The sequence below is a fragment of the Mandrillus leucophaeus genome, unplaced genomic scaffold (assembly GCF_000951045.1).
Source record: "Mandrillus leucophaeus isolate KB7577 unplaced genomic scaffold, Mleu.le_1.0 Scaffold128, whole genome shotgun sequence".
Lineage (NCBI taxonomy): Eukaryota > Metazoa > Chordata > Mammalia > Primates > Cercopithecidae > Mandrillus > Mandrillus leucophaeus.
This window is the reverse complement of record NW_012101209.1, coordinates 6,442,520-6,467,118: the sequence shown is the minus strand read 5'-3', so window position 1 is coordinate 6,467,118 and position 24,599 is coordinate 6,442,520. Positions and strand designations below refer to the sequence as shown.

Below are 24,599 nucleotides of genomic sequence, written 5' to 3'. Positions count from 1 at the left end.
GACCGAAGCACCTGGGTATTTAATGCAAACTATAAAATCTATTATATTAAACAAAGTCAAAAGCAATGTGAAAGATCTTGAATATTCAAGGCATGCACCTCATTACAGACTTAGCAAATTAAAACACAAATAGGATTAGAAAAGAATAATGTAACAATCTCCCACTACGGTCCCTAGAGCATTAAGTCATAAATTGGGTTTGCATTAAATTGTGCCTGCAGTATTGAATTCAGGGAAAGAGCTGTGGGCTGGAGATAAACCATGCTGGGCTACTCACCAACTTTGGCAAAGCTGTGTGTTTTCTGAGACGTGTAGTAAATTTGTTAGAATACAGCAGGTCCACACACACAAAAAATGAGCACTTCATATCTTAATTAAAAAAATGTCTGGTGTCATGGCATGTAAGGCCTGCAGAGATGTAAATGCAGACAAAATCCACATGTGAAATGGAGCTGTATTTCCTACTTAAGTTTAAAGTCATTTCACTAAAGATGCTGCTTAATACCAGACACATTTAAAACAAAATGAAAGTCCTCAACACAGGGGTTTTCATTAATTTTGTTTTGCTTTGGTTTTTATTCTTGTTTGTTTGATTTTGCAAAGGAAGGAAGAAAAGGAGAAAGCAAATCAAACTCTGTAAAGAACACGTGTGTACTTCCAGAATATCCAAAGAATGTCCCCTTTCATTCCACATGAAGATCAGACCTTAACTATTCTGGCTGATCAGTAGAAAGATACATATGACTTATTTTAGAAAGCAAATGAATATACTTAAATCAGTTTTTAAAATGCTGCAGGCTTTGAAAAAACACTTGACTACAAAGCACATGCCTTCCATTTCAAGTTTATTCTCTTGGGTTTGTTTTCTAAATCTCCTGTACAAGAGAGGCTGACTCGGGGAAAAAAAGAAATTGCTGTCATAGTTCTATGGCATCCACGTGATACGCCTTATGTTAATTCCTACTCACTGCCTCTTTGCATATGGGCAGGCCCACTCTGCTCCAGCTGTTGGTCCTTGTTTCTTTAAGGCCATTTTCAGGCACAGAACACAATTTATTTTCTCTTCCTTTTCCTTGGCATCCTAAGGCTGTTATGAGAATTAAAATTGAAGTAAAATGCCAAGGAGATAGTGGGCGCCCAAAAATGCTAGTCTAGGCTGGGCGTGGTGGCTCACGCCTGTAATCCCAGCACTTTGGGAGGCCAAGGAAAAGGAAGAGAAAATGCCAAGAAAGGGTGGATCACAAGGTCAGGAGTTCAAGACCAGCCTGGCCAAGATGGTGAAACCCCTGTCTCCACTAAAAATATGGAAATTAGCCGGACGCGGTGGCAGACACCTGTAATCCCAGCTACTTGGGAGGCTGAGTCAGGAGAATCGCTTGAACACGGGCGGCAGAGGTTGCAGTGAACCGAGATCACGCCACTGCACTCCAGCCTGGGCAACAAAATGAGACTCCATTAAAAAAAAAAATGCTAGTCTACTTGCTCCCACTTCATCACTGAGTACAGGTCATGAAAGCAAAATCTGCAAGGTATCCCAGCCTCGCAGGTTCCCCGGCGGAAGTCTAAGCTGCTGTGCTCAATGGTGCGCAGACTCTTCGGCTCTGCAGTGAAATGTCTAGACCTTGCTATTCGGGGGAGTCCAGGACTCCTCTTCCTCTCCTGTTTCTCTTCCCTTCCTCACCCCTGGGCTCCCAGGGCTCTCCCTCCCAGCCCATCCAGCTGTCGTGGCCTCCAGGCGACAGGTTTCTGCATCACACTTAGCAGCAGTCTGTTTAAGCCTACGTTCTCTATTTTTAAAAGCTTGCTTGAAAGTCTAAATGGCTCCCATTTTGGCTTTAGTAAGACAAATACGGGCTAAAATACGCAGTGCCCCTTAAGTATGATGGATACTCAGGACCCTCTGAAGTTTCCCATCGCCAAAGACTGGCTTCTCACGGTGGCAATTTTTCTTCCATGTTATTTATGTGGTGGTTTTACTTCTAATTATGGCTCATCATGGCTGTTAGTGCTGAGCAGTAAGAGAGCAAACTGCATTGTACTGCCATTTAACTCCAGCCCATAAAATGGGCAATAAAACCGAGGGTTTAAAAACCGAACAAAACAACAAAAAAAAAACTTTCTGTGACAAGCTCACATCCGCTTCTGCCATTCTCAGGCTGGAAACTCTCACTGAGGAAACACATAGGGGCAGGTAACTTCGGGGGCCTGGGCGCCTCAAATTTCAGCTTTCAGCAATCCTTTATTGTAGACAAAACAATCCCAGACCTCGGATATAATTAACACATGCCAGGTTTAATCAGAACCAGTGTACTTCGTTGTTTAGAAACTAATGAAGGCAAATAGATGTTACTTAACACTGTAAATAATGAAAGGTCTTTTGTTGTTCTCAACTTTGATTACTATTTTTTGATGCTGAGAAGAATGCCACTTGGTGTGTGTGTAAACAAAGAAGATAAATGGCTGGGATGAGAATGAGTTGTCCATAATCTGATTAAAGCGATAGAGCTGGCTCCTAGGAAAACCTCACAGGGCTTAATGATTGGGTTGTTGTTCTTAATATGTCTAATGTTCACTCTTAAAGAAATCAAGAAAAATGTTAAGAGGCTCCTGATATTTCACCGTGGCAGTGGGCTGTCAGAGCTTCCAACAGGAAAAGAACGTTCTCTGTGGCTGGAGCACAGTGTCCAGCCATGTAAGCTAATTTGCCCAAATGATATTAGGAGGCATTTTAAAATCTAAGTCTGCTCCAATTCATTCACTCTGCTGGCGAGCCATCAGGGACAAGGCAAGGACAGGCTCGGTTTTGTTGAAGTCATGATGTGGTAAAACAGCTGGGAAACTCTCTATTTTTCTTTTTCTTTGGTTAGTTCTTTTCCTTCTTGACAAAATGCTCCTGGATTCTGTTAAATGACTGCTAGTGTTTGGATAATAAGTGCATTACTTAAAAGCCTGTGTATCCTCTAGCCTGTTAAGATATTAAGGAGGAAGCTTAGACTCATAGTTGTGCTCTGCAAGAGCTCATTCTGGTCAAATGTCATTACTTAACCCTCCTGTCTTATAGTGTGAGTTCTGTAGTTGTGTGTTTGTGTGTGTGTGTTCATGCAACAATTACTCATGATTAAGTAGTGCTGTACTCTTAGGAAGGTCTGTGTGCATTGTGCATTTCCTCCAGTATACAGTCATCATGGAACTTGCAGATCTCCTAATAAATTTTAGGATTACCCCAATAATATTAGGTCATTAGGATCTTTGTTACCTTTGAAACTCCAAATTGGACAATTAGATTTCAGATGAACAGGAATTGAATTATTCTGCTTATTTTAAGCCAGCAACCCAAATGATTTTGAATACTCCCATTTCAATTCAACAAATAGGTATAGATAGCCCACTGGGTGCTAGTGTCCTGTTTTGTGGATGAGAAGCTGAGGTTCGGAGAGGTTAAATAACTTCCCCAAGACAATTAGCAGGGTGGGTAGTCAGTAGCCTAGTCCTAACTTTAAACAAAATCCATCAGATTCTCAAGTTCATACTCTTCCTATCACCCTATGTACGTCAATCATCAGTTAAACCTCTGTGTTTCAACCAATATTAAATGTCTCAGACCGGGCTCTTTTCTTGGTAGTGTTCATGAATCTGATAGAAGCAAGCAACTGACCCTTTCCGAGTCCAAAAGAAGGAGCGGTTGGCAGGGATGTGGCCAAATTCCTCCCCATACCATGGTGAGAGGGGTGCTTCAAAGTACTTCTCGGTCCCCCAATGTGTCTGCCTCCTCTTTCTCTCACAGATCAGCATTTGACTTTGGTCACTTTGTAAGCCCAACAGACTGAGGTTGGATTCCCAGAGACCCTGGGAGGACCACGGGGTAGAAAGGAAGAGAAAGAGAGAGTGAGAGTGAGCAAGAGACAGAGTTTGTTCTCTTTCTGTCTTTTCCAACCTTTTTCCCCCTCCTGCTGGCCTATTTTAGAGCCATGTTGTCACACATTGGCACACCAATTTGAGGGCAGAGAGGGAATGACAGAAGATGAAACAAAATCACAGCTGTATTAGAGACTTCTCATTTTTGAACAAGATGTGGAAAAAGGTTGAAACTAAGCTGCTTTCTCTTCGAAAATGGTTGCAGTAATTTTAGGGGCAGGTTTTAGCGTCTGAACGTATTAGCTGAAGTATTTGAATATAATGAGCTATGCTGCATGGGGGGGTGGAAAGGGGCCAAGGATAGGTGGGACAGTTGGAGTGGTCTTGGGCAAGCCACTTCACCTCTCTAGGCCTCAGTTTTCTTTTCTTCCCCAGGTACACGTTGAGCCAGACAATCCCTGAGATTTCACAGGAAAGCAGTGAGGAGCAGAGCAGCACACTACACTGCAGTCAGCTGAGTGGCCTGAACCTTAGCTCTGTCACTTAGCTGGAGCTGTGTGACCTGGGTTGAGTTACTCAATTTCTACGAGGCTTAGTTTCCACCTCTGTGAAATGGGGATAAGGTGTCTGCCTCAAAGGGTCATTAAGGGGGCTAGATTGGCAAATGCACAGGCAGCTTCTGGAGAAGGCATTTTCCCAGGACTAGGAAGAAGAACTGGTGAGTGGGATGCTTTGAAGGTGAGCAAAGGAGGATAACTGGTCTATGAAGAATTTCAGACTGGGAAAGGCCTGACCTTGGAGTGGGTTGGGGGTGCTCTGGGCAACCCTTTTCAAGGGAAGAGAAAATGGAGTAACTGTCAGAAAATAGGGTGCCTCGATGCTAAGCTCTGTGGGGACATTGCCTTGGAGGAAGAAAAAGAAATCTTGGAACCTCTCTCTGTTTACTACTTTTCATTTCTTAATTCTTTATCTATAATGAAGATGGGAAGGTTTACAACTTTGACGGTTCTATTTATTTCTACCATTTTCACCTAAAACAGTACAAGGAGCATCAATTATTTCCACCCTGGTTTCAACTGCAACTGGATAAAGTCGGTTTAATTAAACATGTTCCATGTCTGAGGGTCTGTTTTGTTTCTCTGTCTGTCTGTCTGTATCTCTCTTTCTCTACCACCAACCACCACACCATCCCTGTCCCCTTCTTCCTTCTCATCTCCATTTTCCAATCTCACAGCTGGGCCCAGGAAAACATGGAATAAGGACCCAGTGAACTAAAGGGGCTGAAGCCATGACTAGGAATCATGTGTGTGAAGAAGCCCAGAAGAGCAAATCCTCCCCAGAAGGACACACGGAGACCGCTAAGGAAGGAGGGAGGATACCTTCTGTTCCTGTGTTCAGGCTCTAATGCGTCCAGGTCACAGGAGGCTGCCCCTCCAAGCAGAGAAAATGATCTGTCCCTATCAGTGCCAGGCGGAGGGCAGGGTATTTCACATCTGAGCAAGGGATGGGATGACTCCCAAGCTTCGGTTCTCCCTAGAGTTCCTCCTCAGGGTCTCTGTGGACACAGAGGAGGAAGCAGGAGCTTTGTTTGCATAGTCATGGTCAAATATTTATATTTGTTTAGGATTTGCTTCTATAGAATGTTTTTGTCATTCAAATCTATTTCCAAAATAAATCTGGATCTCTTATATAAGAAAATGCAATGAAAACACCAGGGTGAAGAAAGCAGAACTGAAATTACTGAAAAGGAGCAAAGGAATTAGATGTTGCCAGGCATCTGAGATGAGATGATTAAAACAGCCAGGTGGCTCTGAGCTAAGGCAAAAGGCAGAATCTGGGGCAACACAGTTTATATCATCTGACAACATAAAGCATGCACATCCTTTGTGTCGAGCCACACTGCTTCCTGGAACAAACTCAAGGCAGAATTTATTACCTGGGTTCCTGTTTAAGTGCATGTTGAACGACCAGTTGACGAAAGCCTTCAAATAGAGTTTTGCAAAAGAACAAAGAATGCGACATAGAGTACCGACCCTCTCTGAAAGGGTTCCAGAATTAAGATTACAGAAGCTGACCCAACATTTGCTCACTACATTTTAAATTGAACTTAATACCACCTTTTAAAAAATAACCACTTTTAAAATAATTTTTGCGTATATCAAAAGTAATACATGTTAATTGCAGGAAATTTGTAAAATACAGCTTAAAAGAGAGGCGGCGGGAGGAGAGAGAGAGAGAGAAATCTATAATTTATCACTCACCACTATTGACAGTGTCATCTTCCTATGTTTTTGTTTATGCATAGCTATGCATATCTATTTTGCAAAGATAATAAATTGCTGTACTATATCTTTTAAACTTTTTTATTTAATAATGTACTATGAATATTTCCCATTCAATTAAATACAATGACACTGAATGCTTATGATACTGTATTGATATTAATACTGTAGAATACATCCGGAAGATATTATTACAATATGTTTAACCAATCCCCTGGGTGCTAGATATTTGGGTTTCTAATATTTCATCTTTTTAAATTCTGTGATGAACATCTGGTGCTGTTCTCAGGGTACCCTCCATGACCAGTTGTGTTTCAGAGAAGGCAGGTCTGGTCTATTCAAGGCCAGGATCCCCCGGAGGTCAATACATTATTTGCCCAGTGAATTGTGGGCATATCTATACTTTTTGCACTTTTCCAGACAGGAAGGAGGAAGTAGTACTGAGAACCCCCAGTCTTGGGTTAAGGAGCATTCTCTGGGCTGCTTAGGGAAGAGGATTTCTATCCCAAGGTCCTGCAGCCTTGGGATGGGTAGGAGGGGAGCAGAGAAGAGAGTGTGGGGTCAGTGTGGAGGCAGCAGGGAGGGGTCCCTCATGGCCACTGATCAGAGCCCTCATATTCCTTGTGGGGAGGCTCTAATTTCTCCAGAGATGCTTCTCTACCTGGAGGTCTGCCCTGTGTCGGGAGCATTAGTGGCCCTGCAGAGAGGTGGGACGTATTTGGATACTCTTACTTGTAGTGAGTTTGTTGCCTCCCAAAAGGTGTGTGGCATTTCTAAGTTGTTCTGCTTTTCCATGGTTCTTCAGAAGACTTGAATACGGTTTGTAATCTGGGCACCAAAATTGAAATTCCCTCCAAAGAGCCACACGAATAAATGACCTCCCATACCATCAAGTTCTCTCTACGCATGGCAGTCCCTAGTTAACCGCAGACAGATAAGAAGAGAAAGTATTTTTCATCAGTGACAAGGAAAGTTTTTTCTGGCTAATGTGGTATAGTGGCAAATGCAACTAAAAAACACCCCCAAGCATGTCTTTATTCATTTGTACACATCCAACAACATCACTTTTCAGTACGCATAGGTAGGATAAATATTAAATCATTAAATATCTGAAGTTATTGTAATCCTATTCCAGCACTATTCTTTTTCGCTACATTAAAAAAAAAATTTCTGGACTGTGCTTCAACCTCAAAGGACATACCTTGGAAATAATATTTCGTTAAAGACATTGTTGGAGCAACTTTTATTATTCATTAGTGTGTTTTAAAGTGGACCTGAACAGAAAAGCTTTTTGCTAAAGTAAAAATACATCCGTTTCTATGATCTAATTGTGCAATTTGTTAGAATTTCTATCTATCAGTTCAAAGGGAAACTTGGTTTCAGTGAATTTGTTTTTAATAAAAATGTGCTATCTGTGATAAATATATTTCACTTTGTTCAAATGGATTTGATTGGGAAAACATATTGAGCAGAAGTACTGGTACAGCTTAATTTCATTGCTTTGAGAAAACGTATTGAATGCTGGTTTGAATTAAATTCTATTTGTTTTAATAAAAGTGTATTGGCCTGAGTGTACATATATTTGTTTTAGTGGCAGTGCATTGGATCCAATAAAACTATATTGGCTTCACTGCTTATGTCTCCTTTTCAGTGAAAATGGATTGAATAAGAAAACGAAATAGGCATGAAGCAGCCAGCCCCAAGGTCTCTGTTTGGTAAGAGTATCCAAATAAACTGGGAGAGAGGGGGATTTCCATAGACTTTATATCAAAATATGCTTTTAAATTTAAATACCTTTTACAGTCAAGGACTCAGATGTGAAACTGAATTGCCACCATAAAGAATGCAATTTTCTGAAGCAACCCTTTCCATGGACAAGTTATGGGACTGTCCAGGACACGAAAGGAAGAAATCCTCTGACAACCCAGGGCAGATGCGTCAGCATCCCTTAAACTTTACACGGGACTCATTGGCTCTAATTAGAGACTGTCTACTAAGCATTCCTAAATCCCTTAAATGAACAGAAGAGGGATCATGAGTACTCCCCAAGGATGGTGCTGGCCCATCAGCATGGAAACAGGTCTGACTCTGAACTGATTAAAAAGAGGGGAAAAGGGAAACAAGTGTCACCCTGAGACACCCTTCAGAATCACCAGACTTCCCAAAGATTATAGACCCTCAGAGAAGAATCGGCTTCCCACAGGGAGTTGATGCTGGTACTGCCATCTAGAAAATGGCAGCCTCTGCCAAGTGCCATCACTGCATTGTGTAGCTGTAAATGGCTCCAAGATGCCAGGCCACAGATACTCCTTTGCAAAGGTGACCTGACCCGAAAGCCAGTGTTAAAATAAGGGGAGTCATGACAATATTGGCTGCTATCCCTACGTGACTGTCTCTCCATTAAAGAAAGCATGTGCTCTGAATTGTTTTTCCACCAGAAGATGAACTTGATCTCGACTCCTCTACCCAGTTTCATTTAGCCTTGATGAGAAATAAATGCAAACACTACTTTCATTAACACCTTTCTTCCAAGTAAATGTGCTAACGAGCTCCAGACTTCAACCTTCCCACTAATAACCGCTAATCCTGAAGTAGTATCATTACCAAGGAAATCTAAGCCCTTAGTGTGTAGTTGCTCATTTTTTGAATGCCTGAATCCTTATAAGACCCTACAAGGATAAGAGAGAAACATTTATTCACAGATTCTTTTTTTCCTAGAAATAGTCCCAGTTATATACTAGAAGTCAAGAAAAAAAATTGAGTTTCTGATAAATAAGTTTTCTGTGCTGTCCTTGGAGGAGTGGGGTTGTGACCCTGGGGGACAGCAAGTGGTTCACTTTGTCAGAATGTAGCACTGATCAGCCACATTACATAAATATGATGTGGGGTGAGATGATTTCAGGAACTCCCAAAAGGTGAATGGAGAAATGAGACAAAGAGAGGAGGCAGCTAATGCAGGGTTTGTTGTTAAGCACATTACCACTGTGGGCAACCGGAGCTTGAGCCTGCTGTGGGAAATCTAGGAGTTGGCAGAAAACCTATGTCTTAGAATTATCCCACTCAAAGGGCAAGGGGGCTGAGGTATGTATAGATCATGCACATCTATACATTCGTTTCCATCCTCATTAGTTGAGAGCTGCTTCTGGGAGCATTAATTCTCTAGTGGACCCAGCCTGCTAGGTGAGCAGGCACCATGGGCTCTGACCCCCAGAAAAAGCCTTAAGGCAAAGAATGCAGCTGGAAGTGGTAAGGCTGAAGGGCAGGGCAGGGCACTGGTAAGGCCTGCTACCCTATGAAGCCCACTTTACAGATGAGTAAACTGGGAAGTAGAGGTTTAGTAGTTCTCCCAGGGACACAGACAATAGGTAGCACAGGCAGAATGCAGACCCAGCTTCTGCCTCACTTGAAAGTCAGTGGCTTAACCCTTTAGCCGCATGGCTCTGATCATGCTGTCCAGCTGAGGAAGCTGGCATGCCTCCCAAGTTTTTTGTGTTTTGTTTGTTTTTTGGTTTTTTGGTTTTTTGGTTTTTGAGGCGGAGTCTCGCTCTGTCACCCAGGCTGGAGTGCAGTGCCACGATCTTGGCTCACTGCATGCTCTGCTTCCCGGGTTCACGCCATTCTCCTGCCTCAGCCTCCTGAGTAGCTGGGACTACAGGTGCATGCTGCCAAGCCTGGCTAATTTTTTGCATTTTTAGTAGAGACGGGGTTTCACCGTGTTAGAATGCTCTGGATCTCTTGACCTCATGATGTGCCCGCCTCAGCCTCCCAAAGTGCTGGGATTACAGGCGTGAGCCACCGCGCTGGGCCTCGCCTCCCAAGTTTTAAAAATCATGTTTTGAGGGTTTTTTTCACTGAGTCAGGGGTGGGGGCCGTATTGCAGATAGGAGAAAGGGAACTGGAAGTGTTACATTGCCTGAGCTTCTGCACCTTGAAGTGGCCGGATAGTGATCTCTTTCAGGCTGAACTGAATCTTAGCATCTAGTGCATGTTTATGGGATGCTAAACTCAACTTGTCCTATGATACGTATGATACATCTTTGATTAATAGGCAATTGCAAGTGACTGCATGACCGTGTGCTCCTGGGTTATTTTCAGCAGGCCAGGGGCTCCCAGCTATCACCCAGCTCCACCAGCCCCCATGTTGTTCGCCTGTTTGTTCCCCTTTCATGCTCATCCTTTTGTAATCAGCTTTTCCATTTCAGCCGTGCTTGCTAGCTGCAAGCTGCTTTGTGAAGTAAGTTATGATGACTTTGTGCTATAAAATAAAACAGCAATCCTCACAGCTGTTTTGATTCCATTTAATGAAATGGTGGTGACATCTGAATGTCACAACTGCAGAGAGGTGAATGGGTTGTTGCAGTTGCTGAGAGGAGAAAGATCAGTATTATTCCCTGGGCTAATATCTCATATGACAATTCTGCAGTTACCATTGCTCTGTGTCAGGCGATGGTGGCTGCTAGGCTCCAACGGACCTCTATTTTTTTTTCACTTCCTATAAATACAATAGGGCAGTGGGGTGGAGAGGATGCAGACGGCATTGTGAAGATTGGGAGAAATATTTCAGGGGAAAGAAGCACACACCTAACAGTTGCTGCCATTCAAGAACTTGAAAAGTACACCATTTTGGGAAAACCAATAGCATACATGTATCCCATTGAAAAGTACTGGAAAAATCAGTGATTTCTCCTTCCTTACCATGTGTAAAGCAGAGAGCAATGCTGGGAAGACATCAGACAGAAAACATGGAGGCAAGTCAAGAAGCCAGTCTCTCCTCAATCAATTATGCGAGAGTATTATCAAATCAATGCATTCACAGTGTGAACGCTTGCGGCAGATGGACGAACACTTGTCGGCTATCTGGAGCCGCAAGAGAGTCAGATTTATTTTCAAAGCTTGTTTGTCTCATTTCTCCTGCCTGGTGCTGGAAGGCAGAGCATGCAGCTGTGATTTTTCAAATGTAAGAGATCTCCAACTATTTTATAGTGTGTGAGATTGGGCTCTGCAAGCTCAACTCTCTAGGACTTCTGGCCTTTTTTCCCCTCAGAATGAGGACAAAGGAGTGCAGGCTTAGCCAGCTCTCTCTCTCTCCATGCTTGCAGTTCTCAGCAATGGAAGGATGAGGTTGGATGGACCCATGACTGGCATTTGGGTCTTGGCTGTGATGGTGAGGTTTCTCCTACTGCGATCTCAGAGTTGGGGCATACAGGAAGGAAGAGGAAGCTTCTCCCTGAGGCACTGCCTGTGTTAGGACGATGGGCCCTTAGCGCAAGAGGGTGTTACCAGTGGTTCTCAGGCAGTGGTAGCACTCCTTCCTGCCACCAAGGGTTCTGGTATTCTTGGCTGGCAGAGAACTTGATTCTGAGCTGATCAAGGAGAAAAGGGAGATCATTTTGAGTCAGAACTGGTAACTTCACAGCCTCTGCCATCCAACTGCAGAAAGTATTTTTCAAGTTTCTCCTTGTGGTAGGAATCATCATTCTGGTTTTGTGTATTGGGCCAAGTGGAAGTTCATTTGTGGTCTTAAAGTCAACAAGGAGTTCATGAACATTCTAGGTCTGGATTTGCAGCCTCCTGACCCAGTGCATGACCAAGAAGCCTTGTTAAACAGATTCTAAGTACTTCAGAGCAGAGTGAGTGGTGGAGGATGGCCAGGGTCTCAAGGCTGTGTGCCTCAGTGTATTCATTCATTCTTTCATTCATTCAATCAGTTGATCAGCAGGCCTGGAGTAGGCCAGAGGTTCTCAACCCTACCCTACCTCTGACTAAGTCAGACTTTCTGGGTGATTCTATCACGCAGTCAACATTGAATTGCTGTGCCAGGCACTGAGGATACCATGGTGCACAGAACATTGTCCCTGTCCTCATGGTCCAGAGTGACAAAATGGAACCCAGCTGTGATAGATGTAAGCTCAGGCTTCTTATAGAGGCAGCCTCCAACCCAAATAGGGCAAGGAGAAGGAATCCACAATGACTCATCTGAGGAGCAGACACTGCACTGATTTCTGAATTATCTAGTCAAAGAATGGGGAAGGCACATTGCACAAAGTCCTGGAGAATCTAAAAGGAGCCTCTTGTAGCCATCGTGTACAATGCAAGCTAGAGGGAAAAGTGGACAGATGGGGAGAGAGGTGAGCTGGACTGGACGGTGGGGGGTTTGGTGGGTCATGCTGGAAAAGTGAGCTCCTGTTTTATGGGAAAACTCTTTGAAGGGATTGCCAAGATCAGATTTCATTTTCAGAGAAAACATCTGACAGCTGAGTGATACAAGAGATAGGAGGGGGCTATGGACAGTTACAAACTGAACAAATGAAAATAATTCGTATTTGCCACTGTTTACAATTAGGGTTTGGTTCTTGGGGGAGAAAAGATAGATGGTGAAATTTTATTGAAAAAAAATTTCTATAAAATTCCCATTGGGTTGTTTTAGGCAAGCAGTTTTTAAAAACTTGAACTGAACTTGAAATAGAAAAATTTAAAGGCTTGCTCTGAATATATGTTTTTGGGGATACACACACACATTTGTTTGATTCTCTAAACAAATCACTTCTGGTTTGGGATGTAAAACACATTTTTTGGGAGGACAGGATCTTGCTTTGTCGCCCCGGTTGGAGTGCAGTGGTGTGATCACAGCTCATTGCAGCCTTGAACTCCTGAGCTCAAGCAATCCTTCTGCCTCAGTATCCGATGGCTTGGGCTTTTTTGGGGGATGGTGGTGTTTGATGAGCTCAGCTCACCTCTCACCCCATCTGGCCACTTTTTCCTCTGGTTTGCATTGTACACACTGGCTACAGTAGGCTTCTTATAGATTCTCCAGGACTTGGCACAATCTATCCTGCCTTCCGTCCTCTTGCTGAAAGGATCATACTTTGTAGAGTTAATTAAGAAGTCAGCTTCTGGAGGCAGAAAAACCTGAGTTTAAATCTCATTTCTTCCCCTCCATACCTCAGATTCTTTGTCTGTAAGATAGACTGGGAACAGCACCTTCTTCCTGGTAAAACAATGAAACATATGTAAATATATACACATTCTTGTGAAGAGCTTAGCACAGAGACTGGGACATTGGAAGCAGCCAAAAATGGTAGAAGCAACCAAAGAGCAAAAGACGGAAAACAAACGACTCAGAAAAGTAATGTGCTGTTCCATCAAGTGACCCGATTTCTATTTTATTCCACTTTGGCATGATCTAGCAACTTTTTTTTTTAAACAAAAAGGAAAAGGGACTTGTAGGTCAGAGTCTTAGCAACCAGTCACTATAAACTTTGTGCAGAAGAGCTGTATGAACTCGATGATTTCTGCTCTGAGCTGCTGAACTAAAACTGACTTGCAAAATGACCCACCTCTGCTCTGGTGACTGTCGCTAGTTCTGAAGGCAGGAGAGAATTTGGCTCCTTCGCTTATGATATCTACAGTAACCCATCAGCTGCTGTGCTGAAGGATGTGTTCAGCGCTCCCCTTTCCCCTTTAATGTGCCATTAAATCAAATACTCTATTAGCAGAATTAGTTCATTCCGTGTCTGCACTGAAACGTCCTGTGAATTGCGTGATGTCTTCGTAAATGGCCCTGCACTCTGGGGTCTACTTCAGCAGTTTATATCCTGCGGAGGAGGGCCGAGTTGCCCAAGGATCTGATGGCCTTCCTCTAAGTGAATTATTATGGCTTCCACAAAGGATAATTATTTGGATCATTTTACCATGTGCAGGCCTGGTTAATTCCATGCACCGTTGATCAGGCTCTGGCCCAAGACCTGCTGTCCTCACACCTGCAGCCAGGACCTGCCTTGGCCACGGGCTTCCCACCTTCTCAGCTTCTCAGCTATGCATAGGTCCACTCTAGAGACTGGTTCCAAAATGCATGCTTTTCCTGAGAGTGAAAACATGGAAAGATTCCCTTTCCCAAAGAATTTAGGGCAGGAACTTAGCATGTCTACATTTTTGTTTTCTGAAGCAAGAGCTGGGATTGAAACTCAGCATCTATATTTCCATTCTCTCTTACTTATACTTGTCACCCAATACATGTGAAAGCAGGCAATGACAACTGCTGTGCCTCTGTCATAATATTCTCATGCTCTGAAAATTAGCAAGGATCTTAAGCACGCAATGTCACGTTCAGCCTGGGCATGTTGAGCACCAGCGTGATTCTTCATCTGCCAGGGCTCTGGGCTGCTGCTGTGGGCACTCCGACTGCTTTTCCTTTATGTCAAGTTGCATTTAGCCAAGGTGCATTTCATCTGTTATGCTCTCTTTTCCTAAAGCAGAAAGTCAGTATGTTAGGGGAGTATTTGCTCCATATCAAGTAAACCTTAGAATGGTGTACTGGTAAATGTTTGGCCTTTTTTCAGGGGATGGAAGGGAAAAGCCTGGTTTATAATGTCTGCCAATCTCCATGGTGTAAATACTGCCACTGTGGCTGATTTCAAGCTACCAACGTGACATTATTGAATACAGAGTTGGAAAGAAATGTTTGCAACACTCCCATTCCATGGTATTTCCATGAAAATAACCTCAAGAACCGTATGTAATAGTTAACTACATAAAATGATTAGGATGGGATGAGTTTTGAATATTCATTATATTTTAAAATGTAACCCATTTAATTATAAGTTTATACAATTTAACTTTGAAAATGACTGTGTTTACAATGGACTTGCAAAATTCCTCAGAATTTAACAACTGGCTCTCACAAGCTAATATAAACCAGCTCCACACACCACTGAGTTTAAGGATAGAAAATATTTCTCACTTACCACTCAGTCCAGCGTGGATATTTGACAATGGCTCTCCACATGGTGACTCAGGGACCCAGGCTCTCTCCATTTTGAATCTCCATTCCCTTAAGAGCCTCAGAACCCTTTGCTTCCAGCTTGGGGTTGGGGAAAGCACGGAAGTTTTCACATGGGTAGTTCTCATGGCCCAGACTTGGAAATGGTTTGTCACTTTTGTCCATATTCTGTTGGTTGGAATTCTGTCACATGGCCACACCTGACAGCCAGAGAGTCTGGGAAATATAGTCCAGCTGTGTGGCCAAGAAAGACAGGAAATGGGGTGGGTGAGCATCTAGCCCGATTTTGCCACAGCACTGGGATTGACTCCTTCACTGGCTGATGTCAGGAAGCAGGTAGACTAGGGAGGAAGAACAGCTGCCCGCCTGTCCTTATTGAGCATTCGGGAGTTTAACAGGCATGAGCAATGAAATTAATTGTTATGAATTTGGCAATTAATAAATAGAACTATGCCTGTGTAGGAACGAGGATAAATGTTATTTACTATTACTGATGGGCAGGATGTTGTGGCAGTTGCATGAGCTGGTTTTTCGAAGCTCAGTGGTCCCTCCATCCACTCATCCACATATCCAATAAACCTTTAGCGAGGCTCCATGTTAGCTTCTGGGGATGCAGATGTGCTTAGGACATGCTTATAGTCCAGTGAGGAAGACAGAATCAGACAAGCCAAGGCCAAGATCAGTGTTCTAACCAACGAGAGAGCAGCTAAAATTCTGGAAAGTTATTTTCCTCTTTCTAAGGAGGAGACAGTTGATGTGGTTCTAGATGGATGTATGGGTAGAATTTTCTAGGTATAGAAAGGGAAAGATATTCCAGGTAAAGGGAACAGCTTGTGCAAAAGTTGAGGGGAATGGCAGAGCATGGCTTGTTCCAGAAATGGCAAAAAACTCTGTGTCCAGAGATGGGGCTGAATAGATTGGCTATGTCAAATTGTAAAGAGCTTTCCCTGGAATGGATGGGAGTTTGGAATTTACCTGTAGGCCCATGCTTCTCAATTAGGGGACACCTACCTCCAGGGATACTCAGGGATATGCCAGGAAGGATGGAAATACAGAGGAAACTTTCTTTATTTCTTCCCTTGATGGTAAGCAATTCAAAATGAGTTTTGAGAAGTCCTAGAAAAGAGTTCTTTCCATCTCAGTAGAGTGGATATCATCTCAGTGGACTTCCATCTCAGTGAACTGATACCAGCCCTGTGGTCAGTGCAACACTATGCTCAGACGGGCTTAAGCTGAGCCATGTGCTGCACCCCTGAGCCCCGGGGTGGGTGCCCAGCCAAAGCCCAAGAGTTAAGAGAGGGGAAAGGGTGTTCTAGAGGAAAATCCAGACATGGGAACCAAGAAGGGGAAATGGCTGCCAGGTAGCCTGGCCAGCAGCTGACCCCTACAGGTGACAGCAGGTGGACAGCTGTCCCTCGAACTGCCATTTGCAATAGAGAGCAGGCCAGGTATGAGAGAGAAAAAAATCATTTTCTTTCAGTTTTTGGTTCTTGAAATAATGGGAGGTCCAACAGAATAATGAGAGGGCTGTTTCCACAAGATAAAATCAGGTGGGAAGCTGGGGTGGGGCTGGTCCCTTCATCTCCAGCCCTTGAAATATAAACCAGCTCCCATCCTGTTTCCTCTCAGGCTCCTGGCCTGAGTAGCTTCTGGGCAAAGCCAGTGGCTTCATTGTGGTCACTGTAATTGTGCCAAGTCATGAACCTGTAGGCTGAGCCAGGAAGGCCCCAAAGCGGATAAGCCAGGCTGACAACATGAGCACCCCTCACCTCACATCCTGCCCCATAAATGGCTTGAGTGGGAACCAGAAAGCCTGGAGCAGATTCGGCTATGCTGCGTGCTCTTGGGAAAAGACCCACAGCCAAGCTAAGACCAGTCTGAAGACCCTGAGTCCCGCAGGAAAGGCATTATTTGTGAGGCCTCCACATGGCGGGTGTGGTAGGGAGAGCAACACTTTGAAATCAGAGAGCCTAAGGTGGAATCCCAGTTGTACCCTCTGGGATTGTCTGGGGACAAGTGGCTTTAGCTCCGGAACTCAGCTCCCTCGCACGGACGTGGGGATGACAACACCTGCCCTTCAAGGTTGTGAAGATTCATCAAGACCACATGAGTAACGCACCTGGCATCGGGTGTGGCACAAAACAGGTCCTCAGGAAATGCCAATCTGCTTAATAATAAGAAGATAGGCCGGTAGTGGCAGCTCACGCCTGTAATCCCAGCGCTTTGGGAGGCCGAGGTGGGCCGACCTCCCAAAGTGCTGGGATTACAGGAGTTCGAGACCAGCCTGGTCAACATGGTAAAACTCTGTCTCTACAAAAAAAAAAAAAAAAAGCTAAAAGTTAGCTGGGTATGGTGGCGTGTGCCTGTAATCTCAGCTGCTTGGGAGGCTGAGGCAGGAGAATCACTTGACCTGGGAGGTGGAGGTTGCAGTGAGTTGAGATCATGCCACTACACTCCAGCCTGGGCAACAGAGCCAGGCTCTGTCTAAAGAAAAAAAAAAAAAAAGGAAGAAGAAGAAAAAGGAGGAGGAAGAAGGAAGAGGAGGAGGAAGGAGGAAGAAGATGACACTTAGCGGTAGTTACTACGTACACTCAGCGCCTTCCCATTCCTTATCTAATTTAATCCCAATGACTGTCTGATGCAAGTCCCATTGTTATTCTCACCTGATAGCTGCAGACGAGGAAGCTTACAGAGGTGCAGTCATCGCCCACGGTCACACACTTGGTGAGCAGAGAGCTGGGATACGAACCCAGCCAGCTGGGGGCTGAGGAGGCCGAGGGAGAAGCAGCTGGCGATGAAGCCTAGAAAGGAATCAGGTCTGCTTCCTTGCTTGGCCTTCAGTGCCATTGACAGCAGCCTCCCCTCATCAAGCAAAACTTGCTGCAAATTGAGCTGCGAGTTTCTTGCAGGGTGGAGCTGCCCTCAGCTGAGTGGAGCCGGGAGGTGAAGCAGGAGTGTGAACGATGTGAAGCACCCATCAGAAATTTCTGGCCGCCATCTAATTTTAGAGGCTTCACGTTTCAGTATGAAATGCTGTTGTTTGTGTCACCAAACTAGGAAATAGAATCGTGCCAGGAGAAACCCCCTCCCCTACCAAGTTTGATGCTGTAAAAATGTCTAACGGGGAAATCTTCTCAACAGTAAATTACTCCACTGCCTTCTTTTCCTCTCATTTTGCATTGGAGCTCTCCTCAATTCCTACTGGAAGATGTTCAAGGCTGGGCCAGGAGAATTCTGGAGACTTTTTCCCGGAATTGACATAGCCCTGGCATTCAGCAGCCCCCTCCCTCTCACGTGGAGTGAAAACCAGGAAGACAGCAGAAGGTGGCAAACCCACTGTCAAGAACCAGAGTGTCAAGAACCAGAATGTAGTGATAAATTGCTACATTGGCTGAACTAAAAATTGTAATAATAATAACAATTAACATTTATACAGCATGTACAATGCTCCAGTAAAATATTCTTTTAAGGTCACGATGTACCTTTATCATGATGTTGTCATAGTGTATCTACAATAATAGCAGCGCTAGCTAACATTTATTGAATAATTACTGTGGTTACTTTATCTGCATCATCACATTAATCTTTAAAACTTCACAACAACGCTCTGAGCCTGGTGCTTTTATTATTCCCATTGTACAGTTAATAAAACAGGTTTACGTAGTTAGTGGCTGAGCTGGGTTGCAAACTCAGGCACGTCTGAATCCAGAGCTGAATTCTTACCCACTCCAGTGACTGCCTCTCAGAAAAGAACAGGGCAATGTCCATTCTCCTTTTATTTTCTTTAAGCACCTGATCATTCTAAAAGCATGTATTCCTCTGTGTGTGTGAGTTACGTACATGTGTGTGTGTTTCCCTTTCTTTTCTAGGAGTTCAGGCTCATGACTGCTTATTTACATGATGTGTTGGTGTCAAAGGTGGGTCAACTGTCTTCTCTACATACCCAGCTTCCTTCCACTCTAGGAGTTTAACTTCTCCAACATTGTCGTGGGGTACCTGGTGACCTCAGTTTCTCCTCTCCGCTTCATCCTGGACTTCACCTGAAGCTTGAGCGACATGTAAAGCTTCATCTACCTTGAACAGGGCAATGGAGAGAGGTAAGTTTCTGGGACCAGAGGGGCATTGTCTTATCCTCAGTAAAGGGAGTGCAGAGGAGGGATGGAAAGGACAGGAGAGGACTGACTTCAGAAGGGGTCAAATGGGATTGTTCCAGGCAAACTAGATGCATGTCACTCTGCTTTGCTCCCTTCTTGCAAAAGGATGTGAGAATACATCTTCGCCATCCCTTGACCTGTGAGGCTGGCCCCATTACTGAAGTATGGAACTGAGAGGTGCACTGAGTAGAAGCAGTAACAGGCAGCAGGTGCTTAACTGTTGGCTGGCTTTTTCTCTCACTCTTTGAAGGTGCAATGCCTCATCTTGATACTGGATCACTTCTGTAACTACCAAGTTTTGCAGATTTGCCTCCTGGAATCTGTGATGCTTCTGTGAGACTTCTCCTTCAATGAGATGAGGGATAATTAAGTAGCCTGCTGCATCTTACCTTGGCCTGCCTTCCGGTGAGATGTCTACGTGTGCCTGTGCACACACATGCCTGCGCACACACAGGCATGCACACACACATGCATCCACACACCCATGCATGCACACACACACATACATATAGGTGTAAAGTTTAGTTACATTGGAATTATTTACTTGTTTTCAGAACACTAATTGTAAATATGTGTTTATATCACTGAGTCACTAGGACTTCCCCATTTCTGCCTAAGTACCTGAAGTTTCTATTTCTCTATTTTTCAAAATTATTTTTAAATTAGAAAAATAATACTCAAATACAATATCATTTAAAAAGACTCAAACAATATAGAAGGGACGTATGGGAAAATGTGAAAAAATCCCCTTTATACAACCAATACTTCAAAATGCTCTCATTCCCATCTACCAACCCTCTAACAATAGAATAACTTCATATTTAAACTGATGGTCCTTTTCCTATATAGTGTAAGCTTAGTGTGCAAAAAATATCTACAAATCTTTTTGAAAGCACCACTTTTCATACAAGTTTTATATTCTATGAAGAGAAAATCTGGTAAATGTGACTTCTCTATACTGCTGCCAAGTTGCTTCTCTGAGCCCTTAGACAACTTTTATCCCGTTTCCCCCCTTTGCCTTATTGGTTGAATGTGGTTTTTGAATTGCTAATGGGTCAGGTGTGCCATGAAGGAAATAGCCTGGGCTTTGGAGTCTAACTTGGTTGGAATCTCAGTGAGATCCCTGTTTAGTCTCACGGACTGGGTAAACTGTATTCATTCCTTCTCAGGAATCAAAAGCCAGGACTCTGCAGCCACACTGCTGCCCGGGTTCAAATGCTACTTCCCCCTTGACTCAGTGGAAAGCTTTCAAAAACCACTTGACCTCCCAGTGCCTTAGTTCCCTCACCTGTGAAACAGGGAGAACAATAGTATCTCCCTCTTAGGGTTGTTATGAAAGCTTAAACTTACTTCAATGCCTGGCACACACACAGTGAGGGTTAAATAAGCCTAGGTTGCTTTTTATTACCCTCCTACGTGTACGGAATTCACAGTGATGTAAGTCTACCTGCAAGTGATAAAGATCCCGCCCCAGGTAACACAGACGGATGCATTCAAACCATTATTAAGCTAAGCTCCTTGCAGAAATTTTCACCACCAGGGCCCACACAAACACAGAAAGAGTTCTGCTCAGACTCAAAACAGAGAAGTGACCCCCAGCCCCACCTTTGTCTCATCTTCCACCCCATCCATGCATTCTTTAGATTTCAGCTGTTCTCTTCCCTCCCAGCTCTTCTATTCTCTTTGTCCTCACCAGGCCACGACCACATATTTCACACCCCTCCTACCAAACCACAGAACTACTCCCACCTCTGTCCATCTCCCCTCCTATCCACAGGGTCAATGCCTGGCCATCTGTTTGGGTCCTAAACTGACACTTGGAGCATGTAACATCCACTAAGGAAGCTTTGTCTTAATTGCCGCCTTTGTTGATCACAATGACATTCAAAATCCTTCATCAAGGTTATCTTCAAACCCTCCCTTCAAACTAACCTCTCCCTGTGCTCTAAACATGTCTCCCAGAATCCCTTCTCTGAGCCAACCAATTCAAGTTTCCCACGGGATGTAACTGAGACGCTAGAGGGAGTTGGATGAGAACATCTTTAAAGCCTTTTTGGCCCTGTAGATCATTTGTAGGCATTCTACAAACCTACAAATAGTCACCACACTTACTATGTGCTAAACATTATGTTAATTGCCTTTGTTTTATGCACATTGGCTCCTTTAATTCTCATAATAGTTTGATGAAGGAAGGTGGTATTTACTATCCTGTTTTACAGACAGAAAAGCTGAGTCTTGGGGAAGATAAATTGTGGATCCAAGGTGACCCAGCCAAGATGAGCAGGACTGAAACACAGACCCACATGACACTGCAGTCCCGCTCTGGGTGTCAGAAGAGTGCTGCTTCCCCCAGCTTCTGCTGGCCTGTGTTAAACGTTTCCAAGTTGATCCTCCGGCCTACCCTCACCCCTATGTTTTCTTTCTAATACAAAAACAGATGAAAAATAAAGCATGAGTGCTTCTGCCCTAGGATGGCATACCAGAATCACCAGACGACAGACACTGGGGTCACGTCAGACCTGGGAATCAGAATCTCTACAGATAGGTATTTCGAAAGGTGCTCCTTAGATTGGCACCTCTGGTTAGAACCCTGCCCAGGGATTGATTGGGCAAGTGGAGCCAATGGCTCATATCTGGCCGGTGTTCATTGCTTTGTTGAATCACACTTAATCCTTTGGTTTTGGTAGAATCCTGCAAGTAGACTGACAGCTGCATGTTTGCAGGAAGGTTAAATATTTTGACAGTGCAGAAGAGTGCTGCATCTGGAGGGTTCTGGGTCCAGCTATAATCAGACTTGCCTGTCCTAAACAAATGGATCGACAGCTTCCGGCATCCTCACCTTACTTCTGCATGGTGACCAATATCCTGAGCTTAATTACCTGACAGCCAGGAGGTAGGGGGCAAAGGAAACCTTTTAATTTATAGTAAGAAGTGATCAGTTCCTTTTTTGGGTCTTAGTTAGAATCCAGGTGTACTTGAAACAATAAAACCTTGTATAGTTTTCTCCTATAAGAAACTTCTTAGATATTTACCAAACTCCTAGAAAAATATATATTGGTCAATATAACACAATTCCCACAAGAGGTAAATATTCACAAAATTTACTTTGGGCAGTGATGCTACAAGAATACTAAAAGGCATTGACTTTATCATCAAGTGAATTATTTTTTAAGTTTTAAAAATTTTGATCACAATATGTTTGACAAGCTCCAGCAGTAGGAAAACACCTTTGCTTTAAACAAAACTACCTTTTCTCAGCAAGAACAGTTACTAGAGCGGGAAATAAGGTTCTTTTCAGTTTTAATAATAGTATCTGAAATGAAATAATGTTACAACTCTCCCCTCTAACCTTGTAGCTAGACAACTTAGAATATTTATTTATTTCTCCTTCAGAGAAAATAAGAGTGGATGTTACCTTTAAGCAACATACACATTTAATTAATGAACGCAAGGAAAATGATTCTGGCTGTAGTTAAATCGGGCACAAGCATGTAGGATTTAAGAGATCTGACCTTAAAAATGAAGAAAATATTATTGTAATTACTCCATTTGCTAAAAACAAATGATGTGGCATTTGAATTTAAGACTTCTATCAAAAACAGTTGAGTGTCTCTAATCAGTTCGCACCTTTACATTTTAATGGAGTTGAGGTTGAGCCGTTGCATTTACAATTATCTAGGCTGACTTCATGCCTTCGAAATGACTTAAAAAGATTAGCATTCATGGATTATTTATTAGCTCCTTGTGAATGTATATCCAAGAAAGGAAACAACATATTGCATCAAAGTCTAGTTTCCAAGTTTAGCTCTTTTAATTAACAACATGACTGTACGATGCTGCAAAAGGCGTCTCTGAAGTCACAGGACATTTTGTCATGCTTTTCCCTTCAAGTGCATCTTTAGTAGCAGTCTTTGTTCCTTACAAGCTCAGGGAGAATGTTGATTCCAGCCTTGGTGGCTGCCTGAGATGCTCTGTAAACACTGCGGCTAGCAGAAAGCAGGCTGCTCAGGGGGGCGAGGCAGCTGATCCCAGCCTGCTGCAGCTATCACTGATAGGGAATGCCTGTCTGGGGCTCGGCAGAGTACTCAGTGACACGATGGCACTGGCAGTTTAACCTAAACACACTTTCTGCCTAGATAACAAAAATGTCACGTGTGAGTCCCTGACAGCAACCCCAAAGGAGCTCCAGGTTTGAGGCAGCGCTGGCAGGACGTGGTCTATCTGCCATCTGAAGCCCTTCATTGCCCGCCTGGCTGTGGATCTCACCTCCTCTGTAGTGGAAAACAGGTCGAACAGACCTGGCAGGCAGGCAAGGGACAGCAAACCTTGCAGGGAGGGCCTAGTGCTGAAGCTAAGCCAGCCCTTTGAGTTCAAGCTCAAAGGCATGTGATGCCAGCTTTGCAGGGAAGCTAAGATTCTTCCGAGAAAAAGCAGAATGAGAGAGAGATATACACAGCTGCAGTGGAGGACTTGGAAGAGAACAACGCTAGGGCCTGGATCCTGCAAGACTCTCCTCTGGAAAAGCAGGAGAGATAAAAGAAAGGAAAGAAGCAGGGTCACTGCAAGTGTGGGCTTTGTCTTATTAAAATCTGATACTGTGTGGCAGTTTGCTTCACTCTTGGTATAAAATGTCTGAGTTCCATGTTGAAGTAAATGTAAGCAATATAAATTTGCCTTTCCCACGGTGAAAATAGATCCATATTATTTAAAATATGAACTGGGATAGATGACAGTTACAAACATTATACTCGTTCTTATTATAATTCTTACTAAGCTCAAGGAATAAAAACTGGGATGATGAAAAAGAAGTTCTGATCATAAGGATTGATGTTTTGGATAAAATACAAACCAACCCAGAAATGATGAAAAAAATGTGCCCTGCCTGACTTACTTTGTGGCTTTGCTGATGGAGAGTGCAGCAATCATGCCATTTATTCATTCACTCACTCACTGAGTCATTCATTCAGCAGCTATCCAACAAGAGCTCGCTGTTGGGGCAAAGACACCGTGCTGGGGACACATAAATGCATCACACGTGGAGTCTGTCCTCAGTGAGTTTATACTCTAATAAGAAAGAGAAGGCAAGTCCACACGTAACTATAGTACAAGGCAGGATGTAATAACTGCAAAAAGGGACGTGAAAGAAAATGCCGTGCAGGATTGCACCTCACTAGGGGTGGGTTTTGTTTGAGCTATCTTCCAGTGGATGGGCAGAATTTGGACAGTGGAGGTGGTGGGGGAGGTGGTAAAGAAAATCCCAAGAATGCTTTGGTGTGGAAGGTCCAGCAATCCCTGCCTGGTTTGTTGTCTGTGTCCATGAAGGTGAAGCAGGAGAGGAGCACTTGAGTGCCTCTCTGCGAGAGCAACTGACCTGGCACCCCTGGTTTTTCTAACTGCCTCTTTCTGCGTTCTCTGGCAAGACACCTATGGGCTTTAGGCTATTATTTTTTATTTTTTATTTTTTATTTTTGAGACAGAGTCTTGTTCTGTCACTCAGGCTGGAGTGCAGTGGCATGATCTCGGCTCACT

The 24,599-nt window shown here is 43.7% G+C and overlaps 1 long non-coding RNA gene and 1 pseudogene across 1 annotated transcript; one reads left to right on the top strand and one right to left on the bottom strand.

Moving 5' to 3' along the window:
- Positions 1-2,936: 2,936 nt before the first annotated feature.
- Positions 2,937-5,462, bottom strand: LOC105533761 (annotated as a pseudogene).
- Positions 5,463-18,632: 13,170 nt separating this feature from the next.
- LOC105533742 lies at positions 18,633-23,935 on the top strand. Its single transcript, XR_001005164.1, has 2 exons — positions 18,633-19,013; positions 21,541-23,935. It is a non-coding gene; the product is annotated as an uncharacterized LOC105533742 (long non-coding RNA).
- Positions 23,936-24,599: the final 664 nt, after the last annotated feature.